The 25,611-nt window shown below is 42.8% G+C and overlaps 2 protein-coding genes across 2 annotated transcripts in view; both read left to right on the top strand.

Moving 5' to 3' along the window:
* LOC129025077 (cAMP-dependent protein kinase catalytic subunit PRKX-like) overlaps positions 1-12,730 on the top strand; it is a 306,342-nt gene extending 293,612 nt beyond the window's left edge. The window contains exon 17 of the mRNA XM_063660078.1: positions 12,655-12,730. The gene's annotated coding sequence lies outside the window, so the exon portion shown is untranslated. The remainder of the gene's footprint in view (positions 1-12,654) is intronic.
* The window catches only part of LOC134738995 (uncharacterized), a 52,636-nt gene that overhangs the window by 14,208 nt on the left and 12,817 nt on the right, over positions 1-25,611 (top strand). The gene's annotated exons all lie outside the window — the stretch shown is intronic.

Here is a 25,611-nt window from a genome sequence, read left to right as displayed (position 1 = left end):
CCCCTGAGCCTCCAGGTGCTTTCGATGCGTGTGGTGGGGGAGTGGACATGTAAACAACAATCATCATGAACATGGTGTGTGATGGGTGCAGGGGACAGGGAGGGGCCTCAGGGAAGCTGGGCTGGCCAGGGGGCAGGCAGAAAGTGGTGTTGGGATGAAGAGACAGAGGCGGCGAAGGAAGCCGTTCCCAGAAACACCCCCAGGAGTGATTAGATTGGAAGGATGGGTAGGAAGTGAATGAGGCCAGTCAGTGAATGTCCTTGTTTACCATGTCACCCATTTAAAAAAAAAGTGTTTCATTTTAAATATTTGTACATTTTACAAATCTCTCTCTATCAATCTTTCTCTGTGTGTATCAACATACATATAATATATGACAATAGAGATGAGAATAAATAGAAGAGATAGATAAAAATATGTTATAATAGATGACAGAGAGCTTAAATAGATTAGACTGTCAGACAGATAATGATAGATGATACATACATTCAACAGGTAGATTGATGGGTAGATACGTAGACAGATAAATATATAGATAATGATAGATAATAGATTCAGCAGATGAATGGATGGATGGATAGATAGATTCAATGGATGGATGGATGGATAGATATATGATAGATACATAGGTAATGGTAGATGATTAGAGTCAATAGATGGGTGGGTGGGTAGATAGGTATGTGATAGACAGATAAGGATAGATGATAGATTCAGTAGATGGATGGATAGATGATAAATAGCTAGCTAGCTAGCTAGATAGGTACATTCAATAGATGAATGAATGAATGGATAAATTGATGAATGGATAGATGGATAATTATAGAAAGATGATGGATAGATGAATAGATAAATAGACAGGTAGATAGATTATTTTGACGCTTTCAAAAATTTCAGCATTTAGCTTACCATTTTTATTTTTCATAAGGTTTATATGAGAATTCATATTTTTCTGGATGGTTTAAACATTTTTTGAAGACTTCAAACAAATATTTGTTGACTTATAATTTTATTTTTCTAGTAACTTTCTGAGGAATGTTTAATTTATCTGTTTTCCCATAGTCATTACAGCACTATTCACAATAGCCAAAATATGGAGTCAACCAAAGTGTCCATCAGTGGATGAATGGGTAGAGAAAATGTGATTTGTATGCACAATGGAATGCTATCAAGTCTTAAAGAAGGAAGTGTTGGCATTTGCAACGACATGGATGAACGTGGAGGACATTATGTTAAGTGGAATAAGCCAGGCACAGAATGACACATACTGCATGATCTCATATGTGGAATCTTTGTATTCTTTAGTTCAAGATTCTCAATGTGGGTGCTGTTGACACTTGAGGCTGGAGGATTCTCTGTGGTGTGGCCATCTTCTGCACTCACAGGGTGTTGAGCAGCATCCCTGGGCTCCACCCACCAGATGCTGGCCACATCCACTCTCCAATCATAATAACCCAGAATGTCTCCAGACATTGCCAATGGCTCCTGATGCTTTGAAAGTCAAAGAGGGTACAGTACCCAAGCCTTAATGTACGTTTCAAAATGACTTTGAAAGAAAGTCAGAAAAAAATTCAGCATCGATGGGGACCAGATGCCCACTTAGGAGCCCTTGGTGAGAGAGAAAGATGTATCTCAGCTGGGCTCAGTGGCTCACTCTTGTAATTCCAGCGTGTTGGGAGGCTGAGGGTGGTGGATCACTTGAGTTCAGGAGTTCTAGACCAGCCTGGGCAACATCACAAAACCTCCTCTCTACAAAAAATACAAAAATTAGTCTGGCGTAGTGGCATGTACCTGTAGTCCCAGCTACTTGGAAGGCTGAGGCAGGAGGATTGCTTGAGCCCAGAAGTTTGAGACCAGCCTGGGTGACTCAGTGAGACCCTATGTCTACAAAAAATAAAAACAATTAGCCAGGAATGGTGGTGGGTGCCTGTAGTACCAGCTACTCAGGAGGTTGAGGTAGGAGGATTGCTTGAGGCTGGGAGGTCGAGGCTGCAGTGAGCCATGATTGCACCACTGCACTCCAGCCTGAGTGAGACCATGTCTTTAAGAAAAAAAAAAGTATGTCCGTCCATGCACAGACCTTGCTGTGTTTATCACATTTATCGGTGCCTTGTCTACATTCTATGGATGGACATCTTCCTTTAGTTCCCTGTCCAATCCAGCTGGATTTCATTCAGCCCTCCTCGGTCAGCACAATAAGCACGCTTTTGTCAGAGGCGTTGAAACCAGAGTGACTCCATCTTGAATAGGAGCTGGGTAAAATAAGGCTGAGACCCACTGGGCTGCATTCCCAGGAGGTTAGGCATTCTTAGTCACAGGATGAAATAGGAGGTCAGTAAAGATACAGGTCATAAAGGCCTCGCTGATAAAACAGGTTGCAGTAAAGAAGTCAGTGAAATCCCACCAAAACCAAGACAGTGACAAGAGTGACCTCTGGTCATTGTAACTGCTCATTATACACTCATTATAATGCATTAGCTGCTAAAAGACACTGCCACCAGAGCCACGACAGTTTACAGATGTCATGACAACCTCAGGAAGTTACCCTATATGGTCTAAAAAGGGGAGGAACCCTCAGAATTACCCACCCCTTTCCTGGAAAACTCTTGACTAATTCACCCCTTGTTTAGCATATAATCAATAAATAACCATAAACATAGGCACCCGTCAGCCCATACTGCTGCTCTGCCTATGAAGCAGCCATTCTTTATTCCTTTACTTTCTTAATAAACTTCCTTTCATTTTACTCTGTGGACTCGCCCTGAATTCTGTCTTGCACGAGATCCAAGAACCCTCTTTTGGGGTCTGGACTGGGACCCCTTTCTGGTAATGCTTTCACTTTACATTCCTGCCATCCCTGGAGGGAGGAGGTCCTGTCTTTGCTGGAAAGCCATGCGGTGCTGGGCTATGGTTATTCGCTGTGGTTTATCTGAACCCAAAAAGAAAAAACAATTTTCCTAGGGCCACTCCTGGCCTGGAAAGATTGACCTTATGTCAGGCTGCCTTAATCCCTCCCTTATTTCCACATTGTAGTCTGAAATTACATCAAGTGTAGAGGGAAGTGAATATCTCAGGACAGAGACTGGAACTGGGAAAATGGATGTTATCTTCGTAATGTAAAGAAAAATCATGGGATGCTACTACAAAGAACAAAACTTCGCTTGGTGAGCAGACATTTGAGAAAAAATAGACATGCATTGCAGTTTTAGACTAGAACAGTGGTTCTTTTTAAACATTATTTTATTATTTATTATTTTTAGAGATGAGGTCTTGCTCTGTTGCCCACACTAGAGTGCAGTGGTGTGATCATAGCTCACTGCAGCCTTCAAATCCCAGGCTCAAGCGATCCTCCTGCCTCAGCCTCCTGAGTAGCTGGGACTACAGGTGCATGCCACCATGCCCGGCTAATTTTTAAAAATTTTTTGTAAAGATGGGATCTCGCTATGTTGCCCAGGCTGGTCCCCAACTCCTGGCTTCAAGCAATCCTCCTGCCTCTGCCTCCCAAAGTGCTAGGTTTATAAGCATGAGCCACCATGCCTGGCCTAAATTTTTTTGTTTTTAATCATTATGGGTGCATAATAGTTGTACTTATTTACAGGGTATATGTGATATTTTGATACAAGCTTACAATGTGTAATAATCAAATTAGGGTAATTGGGGTATCTATCCTGTAAACCTTTATCATTTCTTTGTGTCAGGAACATTGCAATTCCACTCTCTTAGTTATTTTAAAATATACAACGAATTATTGTTAACTAGAGTCTCCCTGTTGTAGTACCAAATACTATACCTTCTTGCTTCCATCCAACTGTATTTCTGCATTCATTAACTATCCCCACTCTATCACCTCCTCCTCGATACTCTTCCCAGCCTCTGGTAACCACTATTCTACTTTATCTCCATGAGTGCAAGTTTTTAACGTTTTTACCTCCCATGTTTGAGTGAGAACTTGTGAAACTTTACGTCAAGAGTTCTTTGATTTTTTTAAAATTTGAATAGCTTTAGGGGCACACGTGGTTTTTGGTTACTTGGATGAGTGAAGTCTAGGACGTTAGTGTGCCCATCACCCGGGTGTTGTACGTGGTACCTAATAGGTAGTCCTTCATCCCTCGCCGCACTCACACCTTCCCACTTCGGAGTCTCCAATGTCCATTACACTACTGTGTATGCCTTTGCATACCCACAACTTAGCTCCCACTTCTTTTTTGAAGCAGGGTCTCACTCTGTCACCCAGGATGGATTGCAGTGGCATGATCATGGCTCACTGCACCTTCAACTTCCTAGGCTCAAGCAATTCCTCCCCCCGCCCAGCCTTCTGAGTAGCTGGGACCACAGGTGCACACCACGACTCCCAGCTAATATTTTCTATTTCCTGTAGAGACGGGGTCTTACTACATTGCCCAGGCTGTTCTTGAACTCCTGGTTTCAAGTGATCCTCCTGCCTCGGCCTCCCAAAGTGCTGGCATTACAGGCATGAGCCACTGTGCCCTACCAGCTCCCACTTTTGTAAGTGAGAACGTGTGGTATTTGGTTTTCTATTCCTTAGTGACTTCACTTAGAATATGGCTTCCAGTTTCATCCAAGTTGTGGCACAATACATTATTGCTTTTTTTTTTTTTTTTTTTTACATCAGGAGCTTTTAACGTGGGTCGAGTTTGTCCCCCAGGTAACGTGTCTGGAGATATTTTGGTTGTCACAGCTGGGAATGGGTGCTATTGGCATTTGGTGGGTGGAGCCCAGGGATGCTGCTCAACACCCTACAGTGCACAGGACACCCGACCACAGAGAGTCGTTCAGCCCCGAGTTACCCAAGGTGCACAGGTTAAGAAACCCTTCACTAGGCCAGGCACGGTGGCTCATGCCTGTAATCCCAGCACTTTGGGAGGCCAAAGCAGGAGAATCATTTGAGGTCAGGAGTTCAAGATCAGCCTGACCAACATGGAGAAACCCCGTCTCTTTTTCTTTCACTCTTGGCTGGCCACCCATTTAAAATGCAGCACTTGAAGAAATAAATATGCATTTCTGGCCCCTGTTTTGGAAAGGTTCATTTTCGTAGAAACTTGGTTAATTTTATTCAAAGTAAAACAATGAAATCAACGAGATAAGAGAGTTTAAAAGATGCTTGTTTCCGCATTGCTGTTTTACAAAAACATATTGAATTATAATATGATCGCAATTCCAGACACCTGCCTTGAAATCGTTACAGAAATTTCTCGTTGTGTGTTTTTTTGTTTTTTTTTTTTTTTTTTGCTTCTCTCTATATGTCCTAATAAACCATTTGTCCATCAGATAATCACAGGCGGGGAGATACATGTATTTTTCTGTTTCCCTAACTTCAAACGCTGCCTGAAAATGATGACTGTTTGGCAAGCCTAAGTTCCAACATTCCATTTCCCGGCATTATGTAATACAAAATCAGGTTTCATAGGGTTTTCTTAGATCTGTTTCCCCCTGTTTCATAAGATTTCAAGAGTCCTATAATTTATTATGTGGCTGGTGGAAGAAAACTATGCATAGAGTAGATGGGTGTGTGTAACCTAAACATTTAGGGCTGTCTTGACAACGACTCAAACCTACAGAGATGCTTTGGGGAAGTAGGCGGAATGACCTATTATCGGGAATTTTTTAAGATGAGAGCCTCCCAGTTTCTTTTAATTGCATTGAGTGGGTGAATACATCAGAAAAGGAAAGAAAGGAAAAAAACACGAAAAAGAGCCCAGATTGAAAGCAGTGCTGTTTTTGCCATCCTCATTAAATCAAAGCATGTGGTGACAACAGATCGTCTGAGGTCAGTGGGCACCCAACCAGGAGGCTGATATGTTTTCCTGATAAAATACAACTACAAGATAATGGCTTCCAGCTCCATTCATGTCCCTGCAAAGGACATGATCTCGTTCATTTTTATGGCTGCATAGTATTCCATGGTGTCTATGGACCACATATTCTTTATCCAGTCTATTATTGATGGGCATTTGGGTTGATTCTGTGTCTTTGTTATTGTGAATAGTACTGCAATGAACATACATGTGCATGTATCTTTATAATAGAATGATTTATATTCCTTTGGCTATATATATATATATATATATTTTTTTTTTTTTGATACGGAGTTTCACTCTTGTTGCTCAGGCTGGAGTGCAATGGTGCAATCTCGGCTCACTGCAACCTCCGCCTCCCAGGTTCAAGTGATTCTCTTGCCTCAGCCTCCCGAGTAGCTGGGATTACAGACACCCACCACTATGCCCAGCTAATTTTTGTATTTTTAGTAGAGATGGGGGCTGGTCTCGAACTCCTGACCTCAGGTGATCGGCCCGCCTCGGCCTCCCAAAGTGTTGGGATTAGAGGCGTGAGTCACTGCGCCGGGCCTCCTTTGGGTAGATATTACTGGGATTATATATTATCCCAGTAATTATTGGGATTGCTGGGTCAAATGGTATTTCTGGTTCTAGATCCTTGAGGAATCACCTCTGTCTTCCACAGTGGTTGAGCTAATTTACATTCTCACCAGCAGTGTAAAAGCGTTCCTATTTCCCCACAGCCTCACCAGCATCTGTTATTTCTTGACCTTAGGGAGGGGAACAACATACACTGGGGCCTTTGGGGGTGGATGGGGGGAGGGGGAGCATCAGGAAAAATAGCTAATGCATGCTGGGCTGACAGGTGCAGCAAACCACCATGGCACACGCTTACCTATGAAACAAACCTGCACATCCTGCACGTATACCCCAGAACTGAAAATAAAAATTAAAAAACAATGTGAGACATTTTCAGGAGATGAATGGTGAAGAAACTTTATGGATAGTGACAAGAAAGTTTCAGGGCTAAGTACCAAACACACATGAATTATACCCTGGACTTTGTTTCTGTATTTGTATTTGACCACTGTCATGGATGGTATATGCTGGCATGCTTGGAATTTAGTCTTTGAATAAATATTTTTATTACTGCTAAGAAAACACAACTAGAGCTTCCTTTCCAATGAAACTATTTTTTTTAAAAGAAATGAAGTTCTGTTATATGCTTCTATGTGGATGAGCCTTGAAGATGCTAGGTTCAGTGAAAGAAGCCAGACACAAAAGGCCACACAGTGTAGGATTCCACCTACAGGAATTTTTCAGAGGAGGCAAGCCCATAGAGCCAGTAGGCAGATCGGTGTCTTCCAGGGGCTGGGGAGGGGAGAAGGAGTAGTGGCTGCTTGGTGGGTCCAAGGTTTCTTTTAGGGTTATAAAAGTGTCTTGGAACCAGAGAGCAGTGGTGGTTGCATAACCTGTGAAGGCATTAAATGCCACCGGGAGTTCACTTTAAAATCATCATTTTTAAGTTAGGGGCATTTCAATTTGATTGAAAAACAAACAAATCTGGCTGAGCGCGATGGCTCACGCCTGTAATCCCAGCACTTTGGGAGGCTGAGGTGGGTGGACCACTTGAGGTCAGGAGTTCGAGACCAGCCTGGCCAACATGGTGAGACCCCATCTCTACTAAAAATACAAAAATTAGCCGGGCGTGGTGGCAGGCACCTGCAGTCCCAGCTACTCAGGAGGCTGAGGCAAGAGAATCGCTTGAACCCTGGAGCGGTGGTTGCAGTGAGACAAGATGGTACCACTGCACTCCAGTCTGGGTGACAGACAGAGATTCTGTCTCAAAAATAAATAAATAAATAAATAAATAAAATAAAACCAAAAACAAATATGCCAGCCCAGTTCTTCTTCAATCCAGATTTTGCAAGACAGTAAATGAGACAGCATTTGGAACCTGGCGAACTTCCCCAGTGAACCGATAGCAGCTTAGAAAGAGTTAAATGTGCAAGGAAGATACTCAATCTCCAAGTCAGGGTTACTCATACAGAAAAGGGAGACTGAGGCCAGAGTCCCAGGAAATATCCAGCTTCACACCATGCCTTAAAATGCAAAGAACTGGTGGGCTGCGGTGGCTCATGCCTGTAATTCCAGCACGCTGGGAGGCCAGGGTGGGTGGATCACTTGAGGTAAGGAGCTTGAGACCAGCCTGGCCAGCGTGGTGAAACCCTGTGTCTACTAAAAATACAAAAATATTAACCAGGCATGGTGGCGGGTGCCTGTAATCTCAGCTACTCAGGATGCTGAAGCAAGAGAATCTCTTGAATACGGGAGGGGAAGGTTGCAGTGAGCGGAGATCGCACCACTGCACTCCAGCCTAGGCGACAGTGAGACCCTGTCCCACCCACACCCCGCCCCCCTCCAAAAAAAGCAGAGAATTCAGGCCCAGAAGGACTTTAGATGTTCGGGGAGGGGGACATGATGGGAAATGGGATTCAGAAGAAGGAATAAGAGGAACATGCCATAAAAGCCTGGATTCTTGGAAAAAGCCAAGGAAAAAAGAACCTCTAGGTGACTCAGAATCACTGTGTATTAGTAGGTTGGTTTAAACGTAATTGCGGCTTGTGCCATTGAAAATAATAGCAAAAACAAAGAGAAACCAATAGGGTGAGTGTGTATCTATACCTATATCATCTATATCTATATTTATATCTATATGTCTACATCTATATATCAATAATAAAATAAAAATATTAATTTAAAAAATTACACTTAATTTAAAGAATTGCACTGTTTAAAACCAGTGATAAAACCAACAACATTGTAAGATATTTATCCAACTTGTCTGAGTTTTGTCATTCTACACGAGGGTCTCTCAATCTTGGTACCATTGACACTTGGGCCAAATTATTCTTTGCACAAATATCAATCTGTAGATATCGATATCAATAGATACACAGACATTAATTTTAAGGAATTGGCTCACGTGATTGGGGAGATTGGAGAGTCCAAAAGCTGATGGAGTGGGCCAGCAGGCAGGGAACTCAGGGAAAGGTTACAGTTTGAGTCCAAAGGCTGTTGGGTGGCAAAATGCCTTTTGGCTTGGGGGAAGTCAATCTTTGTTCTAGTCAGGTCTTCAACGGATTAGACTAGGCCTACCCACATCATGGAGGAGGAACTGCATTACTCCACAGATAGAAATGTTCATCTCATCCAAAAACACCCACACAGTAACATCCAGGGTAACATTTGACCACACGTCTGGGCACTGTGGATAAAATTCACCGTCACACCAACCAAGTGGATGCATGAATGAAATTCACCATCACACCAGCCCGGTGGATACATGAAATTCATCATCATGCCAGTCAAGTGGACACATAAAATTCACCATCACACTAGCCAAGTGGACATATGAAATTCACCGTCGCACACTATGATAAACTGAATCACAGATGGTAAAGAAATGAAGTCACGGGTCTATGTCAGTGGCTATCAGTTGGGGTGATTCTGAACTCCATAACCAAACCCCAGGGGGCATTCAGCAATGTCTGCTGGTACTTTTGGTTAACACACCTGGGGAGAGTACTACTGGCATGTGGTGAGTAGAGGCCAGGGATGCTGCTTAACACCCTACAGTGCACAGGCTGCTTCCCATAATAAACAATTACTTCGCTCAAATATCAATAGTGCCAAGATTGGGAAACCCTGATATGCAATAATGACAAAATTTATAACAGGTAACTTTATGACTAGTTAGACATTTAGAATGTTGTTGATTTTATGACTGGTTTAATCATAGTGTATTTTTTGAAAAGTAAGCATATATGTTTTATTTTATGAATATTATATATTTGCGATTGTATTTTGATACTTTTGCATGTTATTAAGTGACATCTCTTCCTAACTGTGTCTATGTATATATTGATCTCTCATCTATCCCATTCAGGAGGCTCCACCCTCATGACCTCATCACCTCCCAAGGGCCTCACCCCCTGACACCATCATCTTGGGGGTGAGGATTTCAGCATAGGAATTGTGGGAGACACAAGCATTCAATTCATTGCACATGGTTGTACAGTTTTGTAAAACCCCCAAAGTAAGATACATTCAAATTCATTTTCTGAAAGATGACTTCTGAAGTTTTGTAAGCTTCAGCTCCCACAAAACCTGCGTCTAATCCTAAATGCAAGGAGTGTATTCCTGGTTTTGATGGTGGTAGTTATGGCCACGTTTTTTTCTGACTTTCCAGTCAAGGAGACCCTGCGATGATCTGAGAAGCGAATGCACAGGATTCAGTGAGGAGTGAACTTGTTCATCTGTAGAATGTGGATGGCCTTTCTTTCCTTCTGGGAGCCAGCTCCCCTGTGGAGGAGAAATTCACCAAGTATCTTTTTTATTTTTAAATTTAATTTTATCTTCCTAATTTTATTTTTTTAGAGACAGGGTCTCATTCTGTCACCCAAGCTGGAGTGCATTTTTTATTATTTATTTTATTTTCCTAAGTTTATTTTTTTTAGAGACGGGGTCTCACTCTGTCACCCAAGCTGGAGCGCATTGGTGCAATCATAGCTCACTGCAGCCTCCACCTCCTGAGTTCAAGCGATCCTCTTACCTAAGCCCCCTGCGTAGCTGGGACTACAGGTGGATACCACCAGGCTTGGCTAATTTTTAAAATATTTTTAGAGATAGGGTCTTGCTCTGTTGCCCATGCTTGTCTTGAACTCCTGGGTTCAAGTCATCCTCCTACCTCAACTTCCCAAAGGGCTGGGATTAAAGTTGTGAGCCACTGCTCCAGCCACGCCAAGTATACTTGTTCACCATTCTCAAATGCCCTTCATATCTGTATACATTTTATTTTGTTGGATCAACAGAAAGGATTTGGTTGAAATTCTTTGACTATACTCTGTGCAAGTATTGCAAATTTCAGTGACTATTAAAAATACAGTGTCAGTTGCAGGCTAATTGTGATTTAGATTCAGAATTATGACAGATACAAAGTAGGAAGTTCATGACAGCATTCCTCTATTTGCAATTTTAAGCAAATTCTCCTTATTCTTATTTTTTGAAGGTCTAATATCTATTGGGATTTAAATTTGCAATGTGAGATAATGATGCCCTGTTTCCGAAAATACTATAAAAATAAGTTTTAGCCATATTTTCCATATTAAAAATTAAATTGCTGCCTAGCGAAGACCTCTGGAGCCAGGCTGGAGAATAACTGTGCTTATTGGCTGTCTGTTACAGTTTGCCCAGGACTTTTGTGGTTTTAAAGCTGAAGGTCCCACATCCTGGGGAAACCCTTAGCCCCAGGCAATTCTAGAAGTTTCCTCGCTGTCATAGGGACCTATGTGTTATCCCATTCAGAGAGTCCTTGACTCAGACTTTGGTTGTCTAATTGATGCAGGGCAGGTGAGCCCCCAAACTGGGGGCTTAGCTTGGGAGGGTTCTTGGCTTCACCCAGGAAAAAATTTCAGGGTGAGCCCGTGGTGTTAGCAGCTTGCAGAGCAGTGGCGTGATCTCGGCTCACTGCAACCTCCACCTCCAGGGTTCAAGTGATTCTCCTGCCTCAGCCTCCTGGTAGCTGGGACTACAGGTGCACATGACCACACCTGGCTAATTTTTGTATTTTTAGTAGAGATGAGATTTCACCATGTTGACCAGGCTGGTCTCGAACTCCTGACCTCAAGTGATCCACCCACCTCAGCCTCCCAAAGTCCTGGGATTACAGGCGTGAGCCATCCCCACTTTCACTGAAGTGGCAGTGCACAGCAGCAGCAGCAGAGGTCCTGCTCCTGGCAGAGCAGGGCTACCCAATAGGCAGTGCGTCCAGAGCAGCAGCTCAGAGGCAGTGCTGGAGTCATATGTGTACCCACTTCTAATGGCATGCAAATTAAGGGGCAGATTATGCAGAGATTTCGAGAAAAAGAACCACAGAAAGGGGCGCTAACTTCCAGGCATTGCTATGGTAACAGTAAACTGACATGGCACTGGTGGGCATGTCTTATGGAGAGGAGCTATTGCTATTGCCACTTCCCTATTTCAGCTAGTCTTCAGTGTGGTCCAAAGTCTAAGTCCCTGCCTCCGGAGTCAAGTTGGGTCTCCTACTTCATAATGAATGGCCTCTTAGGTGATGAAGATAAATCGATTGGTCTCTTTTTGTTTCACATGAATCCACCACACACTGACTGGGGAGTTTGGGGTGAAGATTTAGACGACCCAACAGAGAAGTCCTCTCAAAAGCCCATGGGGCCACTCTTCTGAAGCTCCACTTCACCTGCTTCCTCATACCCCAGTCCTGTCTGATACTCAGCTTTTCTTTCTCTCGTGAATAGAGACACACGTTTTTCTCCCTTGACACCATGCAGGTTGGGATTCTGATAAGGATTAGAATGCTACAGATCAATCCTCTAGTACAGTCCTTCTCAAAGTGTGGGCATTTAAGGCTGGATGGATGATCCTCTGGGGTGGGGTGTCCTGTGCACCGCAGGGTGTTGAGCAGTGTCCCTGGGCTCCACCCACCAGATGCCCGGAGCACCAACCACCCTGGTTGTGACACCCAAAGCTGTCTCCAGACATTGTCGAGTGTCCCTGGGGACATAGTTGCCTGTGTGGAGCACCGCAGGGTCAGATGAACACAGCAAGGACCACTGACAATGTGAGCATCTATGTCACCCTCTGCTGTCACTCGCCGGAACCAGAAGGGACGATTTGCAGCCGGTACAGCTTTTCCCCATGCCGAGCTTCCTGCAGAGGCTCCTTCCCAACGCATTGGAAAGTCCCTGGCTCTCGGAGTGAGTCTCAGATCCTCCTGGCTTCATGGGTCCAGCAATTAAGTATTGCCACATACCTTTTCTTTCAGCTCTAAAAATTGTTTGTGGACCTGGGAATTAAAAAGAAAAGAAAAGTGGCGCCAAGCAGAAGAAGCCAGGAAAACCCTGCTCCATTGTTTTGCAGACGGAGACCCTGGAGAGAGAGAGAGAGAGAGAGCGAGAGAGAGAGAGAGAAAGCAAGCAATCCCAACGTTATGAGAATCGGCTGCACGACCATCCCATGCCTTTCAGGAAAACCAACACAAACGCCCCAGTGGAGACATTTTTAACCATTGTAAAATTTTCTAGAAATCTCAGGCATGACTGGTTCTCTTGTGGCTGGTGAATCATATTATACGTGGTGCTGGTGCATCTTGCAAAACGCTTAAAAGATAAGTGGACCACATAGATTTGAACATTGCGAATTGGAACATTTAAAAAAATTCCATGGTTGCTTAATTCTTGGAAACAGAAACAATTTACTTTATAGTCATTTGAACTGTAAACCTAGCTAGTCGTTTGTATACAGAATGTTTGCGGGTATTGCTGACTATGGCTTTGTGGATTATGAAACAGCTATAATAAATCAACAAGAAACCTTGGCAGATTTAGTTGTCTTCCTCCTTTATGCAGAGCTTTAAAAAATGTTTTATGTAATAGGTGCGTGAGATCTTTTCTGTTTAAACAGTCTGCACAAGAGGGCAGTGTATACCACGTAACAAGGTTTTCCCTGGGGACGTGGAAGTTTATTTGTGGTGGCAGAGAGGGAGGTTCAGTAGATTTTTCTTACTCCGCTATAGAAATAACTTCCCATAGAGAATTATGACTCTTATGTATCTATCATTATTGATATTTCTTATGTATTTTATAGAATAAACATAATTCACCTCCACTTTTAGAAGATAAGAGCTCTTTTCTTTCACTAACTCAGGAATCCGATAGTGAGACACGACTTTCCCTATGCCACATTTACTGTTTGGCTCAGATGAAAATATCAATTAGCCTTTAAAAAAGAAAAGAAAATGTCACATGAATAAATATTCATGACAAGATGTCCATGCGAAGGGCTGATCATCAAAATACTTAGCACAGTTCATGAGGCTTTTTCCTCTAAAAAAGCATGAAATTCAGATTTTGAGGTACATTTGGCTTCCACCAATGTTGTTTTTGAGTGTTGACAAGCACAAGTTAGATTTTTAGAGAAGGCTGGTGTTGTTGGTAGCAAAAGTAAAATCATAATGAAATTTTAAAAGATTTATTTCTTCAAGGCTTAGGTTCTTTATTCATGTATTTATTTTTGAGACAGGGTCTCACTTTGTTGCCAGGCTGGAGTGCAGTGGTACGAGCTCGGCTCACTGCAACCTCCGCCTCCCAGGTTCAAGTGATTCTCCTGCCCAATCTCCCCAGTAGCTGGGATTATAGGCACCCACCACCACACCCAGCTAATTTTTGTATTTTTAGTAGAGACAGGGTTTCACCATGTTGCCCAGGCTGGTCTCAAACTCCTGACCTCAAGTAATCCGCCTGCCTTGGCCTCCCAATGTGCTGGGATTACAGGTGTGAGCCACCACTCCTGGCCCCAAGGCTTAGGTTTAGTAAGCAAACAACAACTAAAAAAAACAAGATAAAAAATGACATGGAAAGATAAGTTTATTTAGACAAGTCATTTAAAGCAAATCTGGGTTTAGAAGGAAATTTAGATGGCAAGTTTCTTGAGGGCAAAAAAACGCTTCTTTTCATAGTTCTTTTTTATTTTTTATTTTATTTTTTATGAAAAAAATTAGAGATAGGGTCTTGCTATGTTGCCCAGGATGGTCTCAAACTGTTGGGCTCAAGCAATCCTCCTGCCTTGGCCTCCCAAAGTGCTAAGACTACAGGTGTGAGCCACCACACCCAGCCTATGGTTCTTATATTTTATAACGTATGTAACGTTTTCCTCATTTTTTGCCTCTTTTCCTTTCTCCCTTCCTGTATCTTTTCTTCCTCAACATCTGTCACAATGAAAACATATTTTAAGGGCTGCATTGCCTGATGTATGAATTTCTAAACAGGGCACTTTGAACAAAGAGGATTATCTGTGGCATCAAAATTCAAGTCATCACTAGAACTTGTGATGTTCTAGTCCCATCCCATAAAGTGAAATCCTGCATTTCCAATCTAAAGCTTTCCAGTGCTTTTAGGTTGTGAAATTAAACAACTTGGGTACTTTTTAGATAGAAGCAAAATACAAATGAAAGTAGGGGACTAAGGATTTCTCATATTTTTTGGTTTAAAAAATAATCTCCAGCCTGAGCAACATAGTGAGACCCATCTCTAACCTTTTTTTTTTTTTTAATTAGCTGGGCATGGTGGCATGCGCCTGTGGTCCCAGCTACTTGGGAGGCTGAGGTAGGAGGATTGCTTGAGCCCAGGAGTTTGAGGCTGCAGTGAAGCTGTGATTGTGCAACAGAGTGAAACTCTCTCAAAAACAAACAACAACAACAACAAAATTTCAGCGACAATGATGGCCTTAGAGGCTGGGTACCTTAGAAATGATACATCTTCATGTGCATAGAAACATCCCTTCCTTCCTTCCTTCCTTCCTTCCCTCCTTCCCTCCCTCCCTCCCTCCCTCCCTGCCTCCCTCTTTTCCTTCCTTCCTTCCTTCCTTCTTTCCTTCCCTCCCTCCTTCTTTCCTTCCTTCTACCTTTTGCTTTCCTTTTGGGGTCACACACTTACAGCTAGTTTAATTTTGGAGGGTCTCAAGTTTGATCAGAAAAAGGCATGTTTATCCTTTAAAGAAGGCAACAAGAGTTTCTCTCTCTGTCTCACTTTACACCTCCACAATTTCACCAAGACAGAGATTTTTATTGGGTGAGCACATATACTTAAAAGAATTGCTTGAGACAAAAATGAAGAACTTCACGGAGAGTTGAGGGTCTTGGAATGAGCAGAGTGACTCTTGGTGAAATCCATCTTTCCCATCTTCCAAAAAAAACCAAAAAACAATTCACTCTGAGATCTGATAATACCTGTGAATTGATCATCTACAGTAATCAAAGCATTCAGGCCATGAGAGCTAGTGTCTATGTTAGGGGTTCTGCATTGTAAACTGCAGTACACACTGAGAAAATATCATTGTCTCTAAACATTTGTTTCTCCGGGCTGATGAAAGAGTAAAGATGTCTGAAGAATAAAAAGGATGACTGTGTGGAAACATGCCCTGCCAACTTGATAAATTCACCAATGATCACAATTGAGTGTCTTATGTAATGAAGGTTGGCTCATTAAAGAATACCAATGTGCCCTCCGGGCATGCTTTGGATTGGCATCCACTTCTGTAAGCTAGGTTGTTTGAGAACAGATGAGTTAACTCTGCAACCAGAAGATTTAATGTGCGATTTTGCTCAGGGCTATTTCGCTGAGACACAGAAGATGGCAACAAGATCTATGCCATCTTTGGCCATGAGGGCAGCAAGTGAATGTGTCTCAGCAAATCTTTTAGAAGAATGCAGAACCATCTGACCAGGTTTCTGGAAACGTTCAGCCCCTTGTCCTGCCTGTAGAATCCCGTGCCTTGCAAGGCTGTTAGCAAGGAAGCACTCCCTCTCCTTGAGCTAAGGATGGCTCTTAGCGAAGGAAGGAAGGAAGGGAGAGAGGGAGGGAGGGAGGAATCTTTCTATGCGCATGAAAATATATCCTTTCTAAGGTACCTAGCCTCTAAGGCCATCAGTGTCACTGCTTTTCGAAAACAAATAACGTCACTGTCCAACTTATAAAACTCTTCTTCAATATAAATCTGAGAACCTTCTGGAACATGTTGAGTGGAAAAGCCAAACAATGCAAATAAACTGACCACAAGCTCTTGCTTAAAATTGTAGTCCTCCTTTAAATGTCAACATTGCTGATCTTCCTTCTGGCTGCTGTGCTAGTTTTTTCAATTAGCAAACATGCTACTTATTATTTTTACTACTGTTGTTTTTCAGGAGAGAAGAGTTGAGGAAGAAATGTTGGTTTTTTTCAGATAAGGTACACAAAAGCTTATTTTGCTAAAATTTAAAAGTGCATATTGAATACATATAATTATATGTATATTTAAGTTTGATATAAAAACATGAAAATGGTTATTTTAATTTTTTTATTTTTAATTTTTTCAGACAGAGTCTCACTCTGTCACCCAGGCTGGAGCGCAGTGGCATGATGATAGCTCACTGCAGCCTTGAACTCTGGGGCTCAAGCAATCCTCCCACCTCAGCCTCCTAAGTAGCTGGGACTGCAGGTGTATGTCACCATGCCCAGCTAATTTTTAAATGTCTTTGTAGATACATGGTCTTTCTGTGTTGCCCAGGCTGATCTTGAGCTTTTGGCCTCGAACAATCCTCTCACCTTGACCTCTCAAAATGCTGGGATTATAGGCATGAACCATGGTGTCTCCTTTTTTTTTAAATTTTTTTTTCCTTTTTTCTTTTTAGACAGGGTCTTGCTCTGTCACCCAGGCTGGAGTGCAGTGGCTCGATCTCAGCTCACTGCAACCTCTGCCTTCCGGGCCCAAGTGATCCTCCCACCTCAGCTTTCCAAGTATCTAGGACCACAGGTATGTGCCACCATGCCTGGCTAATTTTTTGTAGTTTTGGTAGAGATGGGGTTTCGCCATGTTGCCCAGGCTGGTCTCGAACTCCTGACCTCAAGTGATCCACCTGCCTCCGCCTCCCAAAGTGCTGGGATTACAGGCCTGAGCCACCGTGCCTGGCCATGTGTCTCTTTTATAAGGGTGCTAATCCCATTTGTGAGTCTCCACCCTCATGACCTCATCACCTCCCAAAGGCCCCACCTTCCACCATCATCACCTTGAAGGTTAGGGCTTAACACATGAATTTTGGGAGGACACAGACATTCAAACCACAACACTAGGGTTGCCATAAGAAAGTGCCACCAACAAAGTGTCTGCAGAATCACAGACTTCTGTGGTCCCAAATAACATGGGAAAGGGTCTTCTGCTCCCTGTGGGACCTTCTCTTGCCATCCTCACCCTGGTGCACAGACAGTCCTATGGCCAGCCTCTGCTCATTCTCTCCTTTGTCTGTTTCCATGGGATCCTCCTGGGACAGTGACCAAAACTGAAGCTTCAGTTGACCACAGACTTCCTGTATCTCATTTACATCCCTGGTCAATAGTAAGACCATCACAGCATCTGTCAGGACCAACTGAGGAGGCAGAGGTCAACATGGTGGACAAACGTCCCGACTGATGAAAACAGTGTAACCCCACAGGGGATGATTTAAACCCTCGCCACCCCAAGACAGCGTTGGCCACTTCATTGGGTACAGTGGGGTCTACGTGACCTACCACACAGAATCCTAAATCCCTGCACTGGACATGAATCCTGCTGCTGGCCACTAGGTACTGGATTTTTGGGGTGAGTGTTTGGAGATGGCTAGAACGATGGGGAAATCGAGTGAAGATGCCTGTCTATGTCTTGGTATACACAAAAAAATTATTACTATGTAGAATTTCTAGTTCATTGTTTTATGAGACAGGGTCTCACTCTGTTGCCCAGGCTGGAATGCAGTGGTGTAATCACGACTCACTGCAAACTTGACCTCCTGGGCTCAAAGGATCCTCCCATCTCAGCCTCCTGAGTAGCTGGGACCACAGACATGTGCCACCACATGCCCAGGTAATTTATATATATATATATCTACATATATATATATATATTTTTTTTTGAGACGGAGTCTCGCTCTGTAGCCAGGGCTGGAGTACAGTGGCGCGATCTTGGCTCACTGCAAGCTCTGCCTCCCGGGTTCACACCATTCTCCTGCCTTAGCCTCCCGAGTAGCTGCGATTACAGGCACCTGTCACCACGCCCGGCTAATTTTTTGTATTTTTAGTAGAGACGGGGTTTCACCATGTTAGCCAGGATGGTCTGGATCTCCTGACCTCATGATCCGCCCACCTCGGCCTCCCAAAGTGCTGGGATTACAGGTGTGAGCCACCGCACCCAGCCAATTTTTATATTTTTACTGTAGAAATGAGATCTCACTGTGTTGCCCAGGCTAGTCTCAAACTCCTGGGCTTAAGGAATCCTCCCATCTCGGCCTCCAGAAGTGCTGGGATTACAGGAGTGAGCCAACAGGCCTCATTTTTTTTTTGTTTTAATCTCAGGAGAGGAGGCGGGGAAGTCACTTCTAATTTCATCCCCCTGGGGTGAGCCAGTCCCCATAATCTTGGACTTGGAGATGAGATCTGCTCCAGTGCCATAGATAATCCCTGAGCTATTAATAATTATAAGGTTGAGAAGAAACTTGGAACTCTGAATACCATAAAAATAGAAGCCGCAAATCAGAAACAGGTTCTCATTCATGCCCAACCACATGGAGATGCAATTTGTAGGTTACATCATGGACCCAAGACCTAGGATCCTACCATTTCACAGACTGGGAAGACTCCATTGCTACATCTGTGTCCAGATATAATGAACACAAAAGTCACTTCCCAGGTGGACATGAATGTCCCGATGCTGAATTCCTCCCCTGCAGTGATCTTCTCGTAACTTCACTCAAACAGCTTAAAAGACAGCTGTCATGTCTTCACCCTGGTCCTTCTTATCACCACAACATCTATATTATCTCTGAAATCTTACATGTCACAGCAGTCAGCATCTGACCATAATACTTTAGCTTTAGCCCTCTCTCCCCAAGACCCTCATAATCCTTCCCCATCTCTTTGATCTTAGTCTACTAGCTCCACCTGACTGTCTTCTTTTCTTTGATGCCGCAGGCCAGTACCAGCCCTCAGGCTGCCAGCCTGGATCAGCTCTGCAAACCGCATCCTCTTGAGACTACCCCTGGGCTCTGATCAATCACTTACTGATTGATACGGTTTGGCTGTGTCTCCTCCCAAATCTTGAATTGTAGCTCCCATAATTCCCATGTATTGTGGGAGGGACCCGGTGGGAAGTAATTGAATCATGGGGCGGGGGATCTTTCCCTTACTGTTTTGGTGACAGTGAATAAGTCTCACGAGATCTGATGGTTTTATAAAGGGGACTTCCCCTGCACATGCTCTCTTGTCTGCCACCATATAAGATGTGACTTTGTTCCTCATTCGCCTTCTGCCATGATTGTGAGACCTCCCCAGCCATGTGGAACTGTGAGTCAATTAAGCCTCTTTCCTTTATAAATTACCCAGTCTTGGGCATATCTTTATTAGCATCATGAGAACAGACTAATACACTGATCAGTGGTGGTGCCTCACCCTGCCAGGTCTGTAAGCTGCGTAGAAATAGTCTCTGCACCCATGAAAAGTTCTTGCCCACATGTCAGATCAGGGGCTGCAAACCTTTGCAAGTCGTTTTTGCCTCCTCTCTGCCCTGCAATTTTCTTTCCCTGAAGAACTTACTATCTAGGTCTTAAAGGAAATTTCAGCCTTCCACGATTATCTCTCACACTAATTCCTATCTTACATCCCTGTGCCCCGTCTCCCTTGAGGTCTTCTTCCATCTGGCACTTCCTTCTAGTTCAATCCCTACAGGATTGCTTGGGTAATTACAAAATTATAAATGTGAGTGTGCCATGCTCTTAAATAAAATTCTTTCTAATCACATCCCATCATTTAGAGCAGGAATTGGCACACCGGTTTTTTGTTTGTTTGTTTGTTTGTTTGTTTTTAAACTGGCTAAGTATCTTTGGCCTAGTGGATCATCTGGTCTCCATAGCATCTACTCAACTCTGCCATTGGGTTGAAAATACAGCCACAGAAAATATGTAAAGGAATGGGTGTGGCTGTGTGCTGATAAAACTTTATTTACAAAAACAGATGATGGGCCAAGTTTGGCCAGTGGACCCTAGTTTGTCAATCTCTGATTTAGAGGATAAAAAACAAATTTTAAAACACGGTCCAATGGCGATGCTCTCTCTTTCTCTGTGTTCTGATGTTTACTGCTAGTGCCTGAATTTCTTCTCTCTCCATCAACGTATGCCAAGCAGCTGCTAGTGACTTGTGCATACCATTTCAGCATGAAACATGCTTTGTCAGGAAGAGGCACTGTGATGGGCTGAACTGTATCCTCCTCAAATCCACATGTTGAAATCCTAACCTCCAGGACCTCAGAATGTGACTATATTTGGAGATGGGGTCTTTAAAGAGGTGACGAAGGTAAAATAAGGTCAGTAGGGTGGTCCTTGATCCAACAGGACTGGAATCCTTATAAGAACAGGAGATGGCACTGACACACACAGAGGAACAATCGCATGAGGAAAAGGGAAAAGACGATGTCTAGAAGCCAAAGAGAGAGGCCTCAGGAGGAACCAGCGCTGCCCACACTTTGATTTCAGACTTCCAGCTTCCAGGACTGTGGGAGGGTAAATGTCTGTTATTTAAGCCACCCGGTCTGTGGACCTTTGTTATGGTGGCCCAAGCATAATGCAGGCATCTTGTCCATACCCCAGACATTGTGCTGCTTTCTGCTTTCTTTGCTTATTTGGCCATAGAGCCATCCTTAGAATAACTTGTGGAATCCAGTGCTGTTGGGTTGGAAAAAGATAATGTCTCAGAGATTCGAAGTAGTAAGTCCCTCCATTCCAGCTCAAATGAGGACCAGAAGTTAACTCTGCTTGGAAATCTCAGTCCCTGACCCCACCCCTCCTTTCCTCTGCACTTGGGAATCTGGCTTACGAGAATGGGATGGCTCTGATTTTTCCATTCTGCCTTACCCCAGCAGATGCTACAATGGTCGTATTTTTCTTGGTGCAATCGTGCTCACTACTTTTTATAATCAATGCTGTTTCTAGCCTGGCTGAGGGGAGTGGAAAATGGAGGCAGTGGTTCCAGAGTTTCAGATGGTTCCCAAGCTCCAGCTATTAAATAAAAATATAGTGCGTTCTCCTTTTCTGAGAGCAGTCCAAACTGACTTTATGTTTTCATCAAGTTCTGTCCATTTCTATTTTACCTCTGCTTCCTTCGCAACTTTTAAAACATGTGCTGAACACTGTTACTTTAAATGATACTTTATGAACTTTTCATGGAATTGGTGTGTGGACATTTTTCGTGAGCCAATTCTCCGAAGGGTAGAGACACTTGGCTGCACCTGGTTTTTGCCACACCTGAGATGTGTTTGCATTGGCCGAGATGTGTAGACGTTACCAGGACACAACTCCAAGTCCTTGCCGGTAAAATACCTCTGTGTGTCTTTAAAATTCACTTGTGCATAGTTTGAAGTTGAGTAGCTTAAGAAGTCTTGTCCATTCTTGTTGCCTACGAGAGAGGAGAGAGACATTCAGTGTGTGCACTGGAATATTGTCATGTGATTGCAAAAACCAAATAATGAAGAATAGAATGTACTTAGATGAAAACAGATGGCTTGATTTGCTTTTAGTTACACCCCTCTTATTTCTAGTGTTTCCCTTCCTAGAACTTCATAGTGTTAATGTCTGTAATTGTGTCTAACTTTATTTAGCTCTTGAATATGAGTCTAACTTTATTTAGCTCTTGAATACGAGTGTTCTTATACCCAAGACGTGAACATCAGATAAGAAAAAGGCAATGGAAATTCTGCTTATAATTTATTTTTTATTATTTTTATTTTTATTTTTTTGAGATGGAGTCTGGCTCTGTTGCCCAGGCTACAGTGCAGTGGTACGATCTCAGTTCACTGCAACCTCCACTTCCCAGGTTTAAGCAATTCTCCTGTCTCAGCCTCCCGAGTAGCTGGGACTACAAGGATGCGTCACCACGCCTGGCTAATTTTTGTATTTTTAGTAGAGACGGGGTTTCATCATGTTGGCCAGGCTGGTCTCGAACTCCTGACCTCAAGTGATCCACCCACCACGGCCTCCCAGAGTGCTGAGATTACAAGCGTGAGCCACTGCACCCGACCTCTGCTTATAATTTAAATGCTGGCTAATGAAAATATTAAGGGGGGTGGGGATAACACAGAAAAAAAAATCTACTTGTTACAATCCTTTGAACTGTAAATAAGTGTTAGGCTGCCTTTGCACTATTGTAGATCAGGTTCTTACAAGCAATGGTGTTTCTGCTTATTGCTTGTGGAAACCTGGCCAAATTCTCTAATCTCTCTGAACTTCCATTGTCTTATTTGTTAAGATGAAGATGAGAATAGTGCCCATCTCCTGGTGATGGTGCGGGTTATGGGATGTGTTTCATCTTAAGAGCTTAGTAATGTCCCTTGAAGATATTGGGGAAACCCAGTGCCTTGTTCTCTCTTTTTGCCCCTCATCTTCTATATTTTGATGCTGTTGTCTTGTTCAGGTAAGTAAGTATGCCTTTGTCAAAATTCTTCATAGATAAAAGCCTTTTTAGGTCTCAGTTTCTGGGACCAGATGACAGAGTTCCCACAGCTTGGATCTTGACTCCACAAAAATGTCCCCTCTTTACTAACTACCATCAATAAGTATTCATGTGTACCCACTGAGTCACCACCCTGGTCCTATGTCCTGCTCTCTCCATTCCACTATAAGCCCCCCTGTCTGATTTCCATGGTAGACTCTGAATCTTGGTGACCTGTCCACTATATCCAACCTCTTACCTCCCGAGTCCAGCCCTCACTTCATGTTTGTGTCATTGTTGAGTGGGGTGATGGGGCTCCACACTGCTCCGGCCGCCTACCCTGATTCTGCTGCTCACTCTAGGCAGTTGGGGCCAAACTTGGCCAGCACTACAGCCAAGAAAATGCACCAAATTCTTTGAGTGGTGTTAGATTTCACATGCTGTTTTTCACAATGGAAGTTGGGCTGAACACACGCTTTTATATGTCAACATATAAAACATTAGGCATTTATTTAAAAAGTAGCCATAGAAACGGAAGTGTGTATGTACTATCTATCTATCTATCATCTATCTATCTATCTATCTATCTATCTATCTATCTATCTATCTATCATCTCTCTATATTATCTATCATCTTTCTATCATATCTATCATATGCATTTATCTATCATCTATTATATCTATCATCTATCTATCGTTATCATCTATCATATCTATCTATTGACTATCATTTATCATCTTCCTATCATATCTATCTACCTGTCATCTATTTGTCTGTCATCTATCTGTCAGGCAGTCATCTATTATCTTTCTGTCAGTCATCTATCTAGCTATCTATCACGTCTGTCACCTATCAATCTATCATTTTATGTATTGTCTACATATCATCTCTATCATCTGTTATTGTATTATTCTATTACCTATTAACCTATCATTTTATCTATCATCTATCTACTTACCTTACCTATCATGTATCGTCTGTAAATCTACTATTTTATTATCTATCTTTCTATCACATTATTCTTTTTTTTTCTTTTTTCTTTGCTTTTTTTTTTTAGATGGAGTCTCACTCTGTCGCCGAGGCTGGAGTGCAGTGGCACCATCTCAGTTTACTGCAACCTCCACCTCTCAAGTTCAAGCAATTATCCTGCCTCAGCCTCCCGATTAGCTGGGATTACAGGCGTGCGTCACCACACCTGGCTATTTTTTGTAGTTGTATTTGTATTTTTTAAATCTTTTTTTTTTTTTTTTGGCTTTAAGGAGCGGAGAGTTTAATAGAAAGAAAGAAGGGAGAAGAAAGATGGAAGAAGCTCCCCTGTACAGAGACAGAGGGAGGGGGCTCTAAAGCCGAGAGAGGAGACCCCATGTGCCAGGGAAAAGTGGCTGCTTATATTATTTTTTGTATTTTTAGGAGAGATGGGGTTTCGCCATGTCAGCCAGGCTGGTCTTGAACTCCTGATCTCTGGTGATCTGCCCGCCTCAGCCTCCCAAAGTGCTGGGATTCCAGGTGTGAGCCACCATGCCTGGCCTATCTATCATATTATACTGAATATATGACAGCTGTGCTCTAAAGAGGAATGGAAATAGACACAGATTGGCTCACAGATCAGCATCTGAAGTGAATCCTTTTTGTTAAATGCTAAACTATAGATCTTACTAATTATTCAGTGATTCTTTGGATATTTATTTTGCAAACTGAATTTGTAAAACTCTATCTGTATTACCTTAATTATTCATGTTATGACTCTGACAACTTGCTGTGTTCCTTAACTTGAATTTTAGCCACATTCGAAGAGTTAACTTTACCCTTTCCACATATACAAGGTTTCTCCACTTCTTATTCTCCTGTGCTCAGCACACATTTACTTTGAAGCAAACCCTACCTGCTTAATTTTCTCTTTAAAGTGAAATGTCACTGGTTTATTCACCAAGTAGTCTTCTGAGGGCTAAATAAAACTACTTCTTTTTTCTTTGTAATATTTATGTCCACAAGGCATTCTAAACATTGGTGTCAGTCTGCAACAGTGGTTCTTTCTTTGAACACTCAACATGTTTAAGCACCATCATCTGAACATGGTCACAAATATTATTATGCCATCAAATGGAGGACAATGTAATGCTTTAAGATTTAAATAGGCTTTAAAATCAGCATGGCCAGGTGCAGTGGCTCACACTTGTAATCCCAGCACGTTGGGAAGTTGAGGTGGAAGGACCACATGAGCCCAGGAGTTCTAGACCAGCCTGAGCAACATAATCAGACCTCATCTCTACTAAAATTTTTTGAAAAATAAGCAGGGTGTGGTAGTGCACACCTGTTGTCCCAGCTCTTCGGGATGCTGAGGTGGGAGGATCACTTGAGCCTAGGAAGTCACTGCTGCAATGAACTATGATTGCACCACTGCACTCCAGCCTGGACAACAAAGCAAGAACCCAGCTCTATAAATAAATAAATAAATAAATAAATAAATAAATAAAAAAAATAAAATCCATTACCTGAAACATTCAGATAACAGTCATCAAAACAGTAAATACCTTTTAGAAAAACAAATTCTGTTCTATATAATTAATTAATGTGTTTATGTTGAGACAGGGTCTTGCTCTGTCGCCCTGGCTGAAGTGCAGTGGTGCAGTCGTAGCTCACTCCTGGGCTTAAGCTATCCTCCCACTTCAACCTCCTGAATAGCTGGGACTACACTTGTGAGCCACTGGGCCTGGCTGACTCTATTATTTTATTTAGAATC

The sequence above is a fragment of the Pongo pygmaeus genome, chromosome X (assembly GCF_028885625.2).
Source record: "Pongo pygmaeus isolate AG05252 chromosome X, NHGRI_mPonPyg2-v2.0_pri, whole genome shotgun sequence".
Taxonomy (NCBI): domain Eukaryota; kingdom Metazoa; phylum Chordata; class Mammalia; order Primates; family Hominidae; genus Pongo; species Pongo pygmaeus.
The sequence above is the reverse complement of the archived record's forward strand: the minus strand, read 5'-3'. Positions and strand labels throughout refer to the sequence as shown.